This window comes from Salvia hispanica, chromosome 4, assembly GCF_029641045.1.
Source record: "Salvia hispanica isolate PSC_SH4W2 chromosome 4, Shi_PSC_v1, whole genome shotgun sequence".
NCBI lineage: Eukaryota > Viridiplantae > Streptophyta > Magnoliopsida > Lamiales > Lamiaceae > Salvia > Salvia hispanica.
In genome coordinates, this window is record NC_142695.1 from 49533888 (window position 1) to 49546431 (window position 12544).

General features: G+C 32.8%; 1 long non-coding RNA gene across 1 annotated transcript; it reads right to left on the bottom strand.

Moving 5' to 3' along the window:
* Positions 1 to 8121: 8121 nt before the first annotated feature.
* On the bottom strand, positions 8122 to 10138 carry LOC125193398 (uncharacterized). The gene is made up of 3 exons (XR_007171575.2): positions 9893 to 10138; positions 9590 to 9657; positions 8122 to 8617 (listed from the first exon to the last, which is right to left on the bottom strand). It is a non-coding gene; the product is annotated as an uncharacterized LOC125193398 (long non-coding RNA).
* Positions 10139 to 12544: the final 2406 nt, after the last annotated feature.

Here is a 12544-nt window from a genome sequence, read left to right on the forward strand (position 1 = left end):
ATCTATAATTTCTCTTCATTTTAACTGCTTTTCTAATCCACATACTCCAACTTTAAATTTCTTATTCTTGTTGCTCAGTTTTTCACGAGTTGTTTTTAATGAATTTTAATTTTTTTTTCTTTCTAAACTCCGAAAATTTATCACTTATTTCTATTTTCTCTAAAAATTTATTAACTTTAGCTTTTGTTATTATTTTTTATAATGAATCTCACACTCCATTAATTCATTCTCACTCACATTTTATTATAAAATTAATATATAAAAGTAAGACACATATACCATTTTTTCAATCAATTTTCTATATATTTCTTCAAATTTGTGTCGAATCAAATAATAACAAATTGTTAAGGAAGAAAAGAGTATTTTTTTTTTCTCATTGTAAATAGACCGACCTACATGGAAGATAGAAAAAAGTATCATCCTATAAACACATTATGGAAATAAGTAATTAAGTGAATTAAAAAAATACAATGATTACCATTAACTATTAGAGAATAAAAATTGAAGTTTAAAACAATTACAATTTGCACTATAATAATTTTTACATTTTTAATATAAATATAGATAAAATCATGTGTTGTGAAGAAAAATGAAAAAATACATGGAGAAAGTCATAAAGATCGAAGAGTCGAATTAGAGCTATATAAAAAGTATTACTCCCTTTCTGTCTTATTTAAATGAAAACTTTTCCTTTTTTAGTTTTTTTGTTTGAATCAATAAGTTGAAATATGACGAGAGTTAAGAATTTTAATTACTGTATGTATTGAATGAATAAAAATGATATTAAAATTTATGAGTTACTCCCTCCGTCCCGGATAATTCGGGTTACTTTGACCGGGCGCGGGTTTTAAGAATTGTAATGAAAAATGGGTTGAAAAAGTTAGTAGAATGTGAGTCCTACCTTTATATATTAGTTTTATAATAAAATGTGAATAAAAATGAGTTAATGGAATATGAGGTCCACTACCAAAAATGGTAAAAGTGAAATGAGACAAATTATGTGGGACAGACCGAAATGTAAAACTGGGACGAATTATCTGGGACGGAGGGAGTATATGATTAGAATGTAATGAAACTTAACTGTTAAAATAATTAGAATAATTTTAATTAGAATTTTGGCTGTTGTTTTAACTTTTAACGTAAAAAAAAAAAGCTAAACTAATTAGAATAATTAATGATAAGTAATGCGGGTTAATGTAGTAATTAAATATGAGAAGTATAAAACGAGTTAGATTGAGTAAGAAATTTAAATTATGCCTGTACAGAAAATTAAAGAGAAGGGGTCAGTCCTCCGTCTTAATTAAGTTGAGTCGTACTATTTTTTTATCCATTGTCCCGATTAAATTGAGTTGTATTCATTTTTGAGATGTTTCTACTTAGTTGATTCATTTCATTTTTTTGGCAAAAATTACATCTAATCTAATCGTTCTTACTTTATTCAATCGTTAAGCTACATTGGAATTAGAGTACCACGATACCCCTAAACTTTATCCTACTAATATATTTGGATCTATTCATTACAAGTAGTGTTGTGGTGCAATGGTAAATCACGCCATTTGCGTTTGTAGATGGCCGTATTTGATTCCTTTCCGCCATTGTTTTACATTACTTAAATAATTTTTTCTACGATATTGTTGTTAATTGACAACATGTGTATTCTTCTATTAAATTTAATCCAAGATTTACTGAAGGTCTCATTTTTTTCAATTAAATTGAAGATTGATTAAATATTCAATTGATTCTTATACTTTGATTATCACAAAATTATAAGGCTAGTTTTGAATATAAGGCAAGTTTCGAATATAAGGCAAGTTAAATGTAGAACTGTCCAATTTAAAAACAAGCAAACAACATTTCCTGATTATGATTATGAAAATTAAATGACATGACCTACGTAATTCTATCATAATTTATAAAGTAGATTTTAACACTACGATATAGTCTATACGCCATCTATAAGATGACAATCATAATAATGTTAATAATAGTAGTATCAATAATATTAATTGTTGGTATTATACTATATCACACTTTATCATTGGAAATTATATTACAGAGAATTTGGGTTTTTGGGTGAAAATACTGAGAAAGCGCTATGCAATTTACCGAAAACCTAAAAGGTAATTTCATCCATAAATCCTAAAATTAGCTAAAGTAGATGTTTAATTATTTATTTTGGTTTATATATATTGACCAGTTAGCATTGTGCCTCTTATAAAAATACGTAAAATTTTCTGAATCCATGACTTAAATAAAATCCTGGGACCATGACTTAATTGGATCACAGATAAATTAAAGTCCCCAATTTATTGATTGATGAACTATGATTGATTAAAATCGTAAGTAGTTCAATTCATTGGATGAAGATGAATTGAATACCTTGTTGAGGCTTATTCAATTGAATATATGATCAATTAAAATCCCAAATTGTTCAACTTTAAATCGAATTTATGATAAACTGAATAATCAATCATTAAATTTAATCCAAGATTAATTGAAGGTCTCATATATTCAGTTAAATTGAAGATGAACTAAATATTCAATTGATTAGTATAATTTGATTATCCTAAAATTATTCAATTGATCAAAGATTAACTGAACTTGAAATACATCGAGTAAAATGTACATACTCAACCTTATTTTCATAACCCGGTTGATTTTGACAACATAAAATCAAATTGTCTACTACTAGTATCGAATTCCTAAATCCATGACTGTGATACAGGACTTTTTCTTTAGGGATGAAAATTTTCAAATTGTGGACTATTTCTATAAATGTATACATTAATCCTAACAATTTTTGTAGTGTAATAAATTTTGATTAATTTGTGCTGAAATTATGACGATGGATGAAAGACAAACACTTGGGTGCTCACTACCATTCTCCTCTTCTCCATCCATGCCCCTCCATGGCGCTCCTCCTTCTCCCCCTCCGACCCATTCCCATAACCGATGTCGCCGCCTTATCCCTCCCCCTTCTTCAATCTTCGCCACCCTCTCCCGCCATCGCCATCGCCATCGCCACTGCCTCCCTCTTCCCTAGTCCTTCACCGCTCTCAATCACAACAAGAAGAGGAAGAAAATGTTGAAGGAGCCCAAGAATTCCAAGAATTCGTCACCCGCCATTTGGACACGCTCCAACAAAGCATAAATGTCATGTTTCAACGATGGGAGACAAGGTGGAATCAACACATCGCAATTAGCGAGCAACAACAAGATTGGCATCAAACGTATACTCACCTGCATTACCACCAAGTAAATCGCCAAAATTGGGAAGATCAACAGATGTGGCGCCAAGTGGAGCACCAATTTTGGGAGAAACAAAGTCTCCACAGTAATGAGCTAAGTCATCTGATAGCCCACACGCATCAGGAGCAAAGGGATGCACAAATCACCATCACTACTGACATGGCATACATGATGAAGATGATGCCAAAAGATTAATAGAGTTTCAATGCGTCAAGCGCTTGTTGGGAGGCAACCCAACCAAAGTACCTTTATTACTACTTTCTTAGAGTTATGTTCGAAGCTTTATCATCATCGATCTATATTTCAAACCTGTCCCAGTTCGAATAGGACGAATTAAATTCTGACCATATATATACTCCATTTAAGACCAATCTTCAATAAACATTATTTATTCAGTTTTACAACATATTAGGAAGTTCAAGGAAATGAAAGGAAGACAGAAGAACTCAAGATCAAGTCGATGGGTTTTGTCTAGTATTTTCTTTATGTTATTGTTTTTAACTAACTAAACTGTAGAATTTTAAGATTTGGTAATAGCTACACTATATTTCAATTTATCAACACATGGGTTTTATTTTAGCTAGTAATGTGAGATAATGCATTTGATGGGAAATAGACACAAACAATCACAAATATAAAAGAGATGAACAAAACGAACTGTTGTCGAGTTTGATACGATCTGTATCTACGTCATAGATTAAATGCAAGGCCCCAACTGGACTCTTGTAACTTTGATCTATTCCAGACTCCATTTTGACTCATTTGAGAATTGTTTTCATTGAGGCTCTGCCTACCTTATTATGGTTGTGGTCAATTTGCTCATTTTATTGCCTTGCAAAGCAGGTAGCTTAACACCATTTTATGCTTATATGGGATGCCACAAAAAAGTTACAAGATCGATTTTCATAAGTAATTATTGGATAGAGTTGTTTGCATTACAAATGGACGGTCAATGAGTCAATCATAGGTGATGAATAGATGTTTGCAATGCTATTTGAGCTTTGAGGTGTGCAGTGAGTGAGGTTTTCCATTCTTGGTTACAATGGCTTTCTTTAGCGTAGTATTGGTACAACACAACTTACCACTCGAACTACTGTTGATACCAATGTCGAGGTTGTGGACATTTTCTAGAGGGATACAGAGAGCCCTAAATTGTGTTACTCAAAGCCAATCGGTGGCTGGGCTCTCCTCAAACTCCAAAATTATCGGCAGACTTGAATGCAAGGGAGACACAAAACAAAACACTTTGCTCCTTTCCAAGTTATTGACTGCATTAGAAGGAACAATTCTCCAGAGAGTAGTAAATACATCAGCTTTCTTTCCATTAAACCAATTTATAACAGAGTAGTAAATATTTGATTTGTTTATTGTCTATAAATAACATTGAGTTTATGTGATTTTAGATTATTGGGCTGTTTTTTAATAAAAGACATAGAATTATCCAATTTAAAAACATGCCAGCCATCTACAATACCTAATTATGATTAGGAAAATATAATCTACATAATTTGTTAATTAGATTATGACACTAAATACTAGTAATCTATAGTCTATAAGATGATAACAATAATGTTAATAATCCTATTAGTTATTGTTATTGAATTATAGTGTCACATTTTATTATTGGAAATTACATACCAGAGAAATTTGGATATTTGGTGAAAATATTCAGAAAATGCTAGGCAATTTTATCAAAAATTCAAAGGCAATTTTTTCCCTAAAATTAACATTGCAATTAAGTAAAATTTTTAATACGGAGTAATTGAATTTTGGTCTATATTGACCATCTGGCACCCTCCCTCATTTCTCAGAATTCTTAGGCTAAATGAAATGAAAACAGTAAACTAATGGGCCTTTACGTGGCCCATGTGAATTTTTATTCTTTGATTCACCAATCTCTCTTTTACCAAATTTCCATTAATTGATCATTATGGATTTAAATACTAGTGACTACAGTATAATCTTGTCACATGCATTCAACGCAATTTCAAATAAAAAAACCATACGGAAATGAAATACTCACAAGAATAATTTAAGAGTTCTTACATATATATAAAATAATAATAATATTGACTACATGACTTTTTCCTCCAACTAGACTCCTCATATCCATAAAATAAAATAACAGACATACAACTTATTGCATCTATGATAACTTATTGATATAGGCTTCTAGTGTATACAATAAGATAAAAGATACAACTTATTTGCATCTATGATTATTTATCGATATAGACTTCTAGTGTTTATAAAATATGATAACGCATATACGTATATATATAGAGTTGTGATCAATGTCGAACTCTTCTTAAAGACCGAACTAGAGACCAAATCTAGGCCATTAGATCTAGCTTTTTGATGAGATGTGCTGCTATGTAAAATTTTTTCGCTCTTCATTACAAGCCAATTTTACTTCATTGTATAGGTTTATTACTTCATTCTGTACGTAATACCTTGAAACTACAACATGTTTTTACTTGCTTCAAGTAGGCTTTGAAATGATTCAACATATGCTTCATTCGAATTCATTGACATGAGCTTTTACTTTATTCACATTAAAAAATACAATTTATTCAGGTGGGTTTATTACTTCATTCAGAAACGTTATTACTTCATTGGATAAGGTTTTTACTTCATTCCAGTAGGACTTCAAATGCTTCTACACATACTTCATTCAAATAATTTATTATATTATTTCATGTGTTTATTACACCATATCAGCGTCGTAGCGGTGGTGATAGATATTGTAGAGAGAAAGAATGGAATGCGACGGCGAAACTGCATTTACGTACTGTAATGAAGTAATAATCCTATTGGAATGAAGTAAAAACCTACTGGAATGAAGTAATATATTCTGGAATGAAGTTAAATCTTCGTAACGTGTTACTATGACTTATTTACCTTCGGATGAATTAAAATAGACTGGTGATGAAGGCGAAAATAATTTATAAATTTGTGAATATCATCCATAAAAAACTAGATCTAGAAGCCCTAATTTTGTATGGTTCGGTAGTTCGGTCTTTAAAAGTGGGTTTGTGGATAATGAGACTCTATATATATATATATATAGGGTTGTATTTAGATTAATATATAAAAAGATGTTAAAATGTAAAACTAATTACATCCCTTGATTAAGTGTGATCTAATGGTTAATATATGATCCACTTGGAATTAATTTTAATCATTAAAAAATCGAAAAGGGTAAGGTTGTAACACGCAAAAATCATCAGTTATTTTAATTCCATGAATCACGTTCTTTTAATCTGATGAGATTTTTTTTCCGTGCTTATCAAACTCCTCCGTGAAAAATATTGTAATCGTCTCTTTTGAAGAACTGCTGTATTATTTCTGCTTCCAACAACGCTAATATTCCTCGCCTTCGTTAGTAGCATCTGGGTTTATCTAAGATGGAAGAAGGTAACTTTTTCTGTTTCGAACAACGCTGATATTGCGTTGGTTTTCATAAATTTTTTGTGGTTTTTTTTCTTTGATTTCATAAAACGTATGTATGATTAATAGATTCTACTAATTTGTTTTTGTTTGATTACACTTTGTCTTTTTTTCCATTCTTATTTGTTTTATATTTGTATCATCACGTTGCTGCATAATGTGAAACTGAGTACAGGGAGATGAATCCATCTCCTTAGGGTTTAGACTATTATGGGGCTAGGGTGTAGTAACCTCTTATTTGCGGAAACTAACTTCAATAAAGAGATGAATCCATTCTCCTAGGGTTTTCCAATCCATTGGGCTAGGTTCTAGTATAAGAACTTTGTGCTTAATCTATGATTTCTATTGCTTCAAAAAGCAGGTAATGTACTGATACGGAATGATTATGTACGCAACTTAGACGTTAATGTATTCCATGTTTAGTTATAATCAAAAATAATTTTTTTAATGTCATGCATCAATTCTTCGTCCATAAATTGAATTGGATCCATTCCCTTTGGGTTTAGAAATCCATAGGGCTAGGGTTGTAGCATTGAATGATGAATTAAAACTTCACAAACGGTACTGGGATAAATTAGTTTTTGCTTCGCCAACATTATTCACTATTTTTTTATTTTGTTCCATCTATCAGTTGATGTAGAATAACGCAGTTGTAATGTATCAATTTAACTACTGCAATGTAAAATCAGTGTGTACGTAATGTATTAAAATATAGACCAGATCGTCCAACTGTGCAGAATGTTATACAATTTTGTATGCTTATGGATGTATAATGTGTTGCGTTTAAGCTGACATATTCCTTTTTTTGATAACAGTTGTGGTTGTACCCGAATGCTCTAAAGAGTTGAAACCATTTGCCGGACAAAGGTTTAAATCACTTGATTTTGCTGTTGCTTTTTACGATGTGTATGCTCGCGCGGTTGGTTTTGATACCCGAAAGCAAGGATTGAAGAAGGTGGACAATGTTGCTACATGGCATTACGTAGTATGCAGCAGGGCAGGGTTTAAGAAGTGTGATGACCTACATTGTGTCAGATTTTTTAGTTGGTGTTTTAGTTTTTCAACCAATTTGTTATTTACTTCTGCTTTCAATGTTGTGCAACAGATTTATATTGAGCAATCTCATTTCAGTACAGTAGTGTAAGATTTTGTTTACATCACTAATTATATTAATATTTTCGTTCATTATGTCATGCCTTGTGTACTGGGTTGCAAACAATATGTTCTGCATTATACGTTGCATTATATTATTAATTTTGTACATCATTTTAATGTAGCAGACACTGTGCATTATTGAATACCTTTTGTACATTATTATATAAAAAAAAAATACAACAAGTGATTTGTAGATTGCATTATTTACTTACTACCGTACATTATCCTGAATCCCTTAACTAATCTGGAAAAAACATCAATCTATAATTCAGATTAATAACATAGAGTCATTCATCAGAACAAAACGAATAAGTTTTCCACAAAAGCTCAAACATCCATCCATCCAAAACAATCCCATAAGTTAACTACAAAGACCAAATATCCTTCCAACAAAAACTATCCCATAAGTTTACTACTAAAACCAAAAGCAATTCAAGATTCACTGTTGTTAATTGTTCATAATAACACCCTATTCCAGACCATAGTTTTCAAACCAGTGGTCGAAGTTGAACTTCGTTGGCATTTCTTTCCAATGTTGGATTGCGTGGGTCTGGTTAGTTGAACGGCTACGGTTGTGATCACAAGTCAGCAGGGTACGCATGTACTTCACCCTCAACATTCTCAAGCTTCGTTGGCATTTCTTTCCAATGTTTGGCTTGCTCCTCAGCTGCTGACTGGATAGCCTGAGGCATTCCATGCTTTGATGAAGCTGGCATAGCTCCCCCAATGTCCTCAACTTGAAGATTTCGTGCTCTCTTGTTACCTATTCAAAAATAATGTTGTACAGTGGATTAAAAATGTAGGTTTAAAAACAAATAATGTACAAAAAAAACACATATGTTTAGGTTTTCATTCCCTAAAATTTTGTGTGTTATTCTTTTAGAAATGGGTATTAAGTATAAGATTTGTTTATAATAATGTATGTCTAGATGATGATAATGTACTAACATATGGTGTATGTATGCTGATATATGATGTACTACTTAACACATATGATGTAACTAAACAGAAGCTATAAATGTACTAAACCATACGCATGATGTAGCTTAAATCAATTATTCGACCTACACATACTTTAATGATTCATACATAATAATGCAAAACCTTTTCGAATGAATGAAACTTAATCTGGAAAATCCCAGAAAATTTATACTGTACTTATTTTAACACATGAAGAACAAATAAAAAAATATGATGTAGCAAACAAGAGGCAGCACAATAGCATCATTTAATGAATTAAATTTTAGTGATAATGTAGATTAAATGAATGCATAATGTATTACCTAAAAATAATGTACTGAATACTAAATAATCATGTACATCTACTGCACATAAATGAAGGTATATCTGGAGAGGCTCAAAAAATTTGTGTTGTACTGATATGTATCCATAATGCACAAATGAAAAAAATATGATGCATCACTTAAACATGCGGCAGAAAATCATATCTTCATGTACTAATTTACATACATGATGTAGGTTAAAAGAATGCACAATGTATCACCTAAATGTAATGTACTAATTCCTGCACAAAAATGTACAGCAACTTCCCAAAAAAAAATGGCAAAAAACAAGTATACATGAACAATGCACACCAAGATCCTAATATTGCAGCTTCAATTATAAACCATTGAATGTACTAATGTGTATACATGATGTAAGATAAAATTCTCCACAATTCGTACAAATAGATTAACAATGTAAAGTAAAACTAACAAGCCAAACAATCGTCTACCTGTGTGTTGGCTAGCAGGCCTCTTCGAAGCGGTTCTGTTGTTGACCATTTTTACCAAAGCTCTTCAACTGTTGTAAGTCGTCAAACAAACGAAGTTGAATTAGCCATTAATCCCAATGCATTATACGAAACAAACAAAGGAGAAAGACATAGAATCGTATTAGGTTATTATTAATTGCAAAATCCAAATTAAGAAAGGAATGGAAAATTACACAATCAGCAACTGAAACCATAGAAAAACTCTCAACAACAAACACCCTCAACGATTCTCCATGTACCAAAAAATTACGAGCAGTTACGCACCGATTCGTCTTGGTGTGCCCCGTTTGATACGAAAAAATAGTAGTTTTTGTTGTTTTCAGAGTAATCGGTTTAAACCGTTCGTCTCTTGGTTATACGCTGGTCGTCGCCGGGTGTACGCCGTTCGTCTCCTGGGTGTAGGATTTGGGTTTGTGGTTTTTCCGGGGGGTAGATTTTAGGTTTCTGAGAGTAATGGGGGAGAGAGAGTGTGTGGAAGTTGAAGTAATGGGGGAAGAAAGTGGGATGAAAATGAATCAGGCTGAAAATTAAAACCCGTAAATTTCGTAGACATTGAACCGTCATTTCTCAAATACCCAAAATGCCCAATAATGTAAAATTACAGTAACATAATGTACCCGACACACATTGCATCACATCCATCAAATTACTAGATCTAAGGGATGAAATTAGTCCTATGTTTTATATAACTTATGGCATCTTGAAGCAGTCAGTCACCTTCCTCCATGCTCTCGCCTTCTTATGTTCCATTGGCATGCGGTGTTCTGCTTCAACTTTATAGATATGAACTTCAGCAGTGGCAGGTACGCAGCTTCTTCCTTTGCTCTGGCAAACATCTTATGTAGAACTCTATAATTCTCCACATCATTCACCACGTAAACAACTTCGAGTTCTACGTTGCCCTTCTTGATCGTGGACCACGAACATTTGAAGGCCTCGACATCACTCTTATCTAATATATATATTTCTTCGGTACTCACATAGTCTTTTATAAGCTTATCACTAGACCGGGTGAGCACAAGGGAACCATTAAGATATATACGTACAATAAAAGGCTTGGTGACCACTTTGAGAGCACAAATTTTTTGAAGGAGGTCCATTTTGATTGATTGATGTAAAGTGGGATTGATGTAAAATTATCAAGTGTGACCATGTATTTATATGGGGTTTGTAAGAATTCATCCCATGCCATGGAATTATTTGTTTACAATGTTGGTCCATAATTGTCAAAACCCGGGGCTTGCTCATTTTCCTACTATTAAAGATTTAATTCATGGAATCACCCCTGTTTTACAGTGTTGGTCCAGAATTGTATAAAACGTGTTAGTTTAAATGAAATAAACATAATTGATTTATAAGAGAAGATTTAAGGTATGGTTCATCACCAACAAATAACACCCCCCCCCCCTCAATCCCTCGTTAATTTTTGTACGTATGTATATGCATCTACAGTATATGTTTAGAAACACACCACACACACACACGCTAATATCTTTCTCATTTCTATCAATGACACATACGCACGTAAACATGTGTGTTAATATGGATAAAAATAATAATATTAATTACAATGTTGGTCCATAAGTGTCCGAGTTTGAGTTAATTAGTTAAAATAAACTAAACACAATATATTAGCTAAGATTACAAGCAAAATATAATTTGTCCTCATAGGTTTGACTTTGGATTAAAATAAAAGATTTAATGGATCCAAATTCTCATTTTTGTATGTATATCCATCTATAGAAATACTCACTGGCACACTCATAAAAAAACAATCTTTCCCATTTCTATAGACGCTAAAGGGAGAGGGTTTTAATTTTGGACTCACGCATACAAAGGCCCATTTCAACAGTCCACTAAAGATCTAATAATTGGGCCTGCGAATGTAACACCCAACTTTTGGGCATCTTTTAAGATCTTTTAAAAGGGACGCCGAATGGCTAGACAAATTTTTTTTTTACAGATAATCGTTAAGACGATCAAAGGAGAATTGGACATTTAAGATTGATCAAGAGTATTTTCAAATTTCGTTTAATACAAGAGAAGTTAAGCCCAAGATAAATAATGGATCAAGGACATGTTTCAGATTATACAAAATTTAGTGCATGAATTTATGAGTTTGAGAAAGAAAGATCATGACTATAATCACAAGACTATGAACAATGGGCCTAATCTTGTGAACCGCATCACGCCCTTTTTAAGCCCAATAAGTTGGCCCTATCCGATCAGCCCGTTGGGCCCGAGGCATCAAGCCCGTCTCGGACAGCAGCTTGGCAGCCCAAGTCCCCTCCCAACCTGCAAAGTAGAGATGAGACAGCCATGCTTTTCCGACAGCTTCAGTGTGTCCTACACATCAAACAAAATCGGTTAGGGACAGCCACTTAATGTTATGCAGTACTTACCAAAATGAGCTTGATATGCCTAAAGAAGGACTTGAAAAGGGAAGTCAACTCCTAGCTCAAAATAGTTGATCCCCACCTGCACAAAATCTGCTCCCAACAAACTTAGCAAGAAGCCAATAAAGCAGATTTACTCTCTGCACACACCCCTTGACCAAATCCCAACCAACTCCAAAATTTAGTATATATATAGGTGCACAGAATCGTTTCCTTAGTTACACAAATCCTTCTCACCACCTTTAAACACCAAAAATTTCGAAGGAGCAAGGAGAGTGAGGGGAGTGGCAGTGAGCCTAGAAGTATCTCAACAAACAAGAGGAATCCACAAGCAAGGTAATCAAAATACTCCCCTCTGCATCATATTAGAACCTCATGCTCAAGAACTTAGAGCTTTAGGATTTCCACATCACACAATTTAGTACAAGAAATATCATAAGCTACTGCCTAAGGAGGATCAAAGCTTTAGCACCCCATAGTCAAGAACTTCTTTACCACAAGCTATTGCCAGAAATGAACT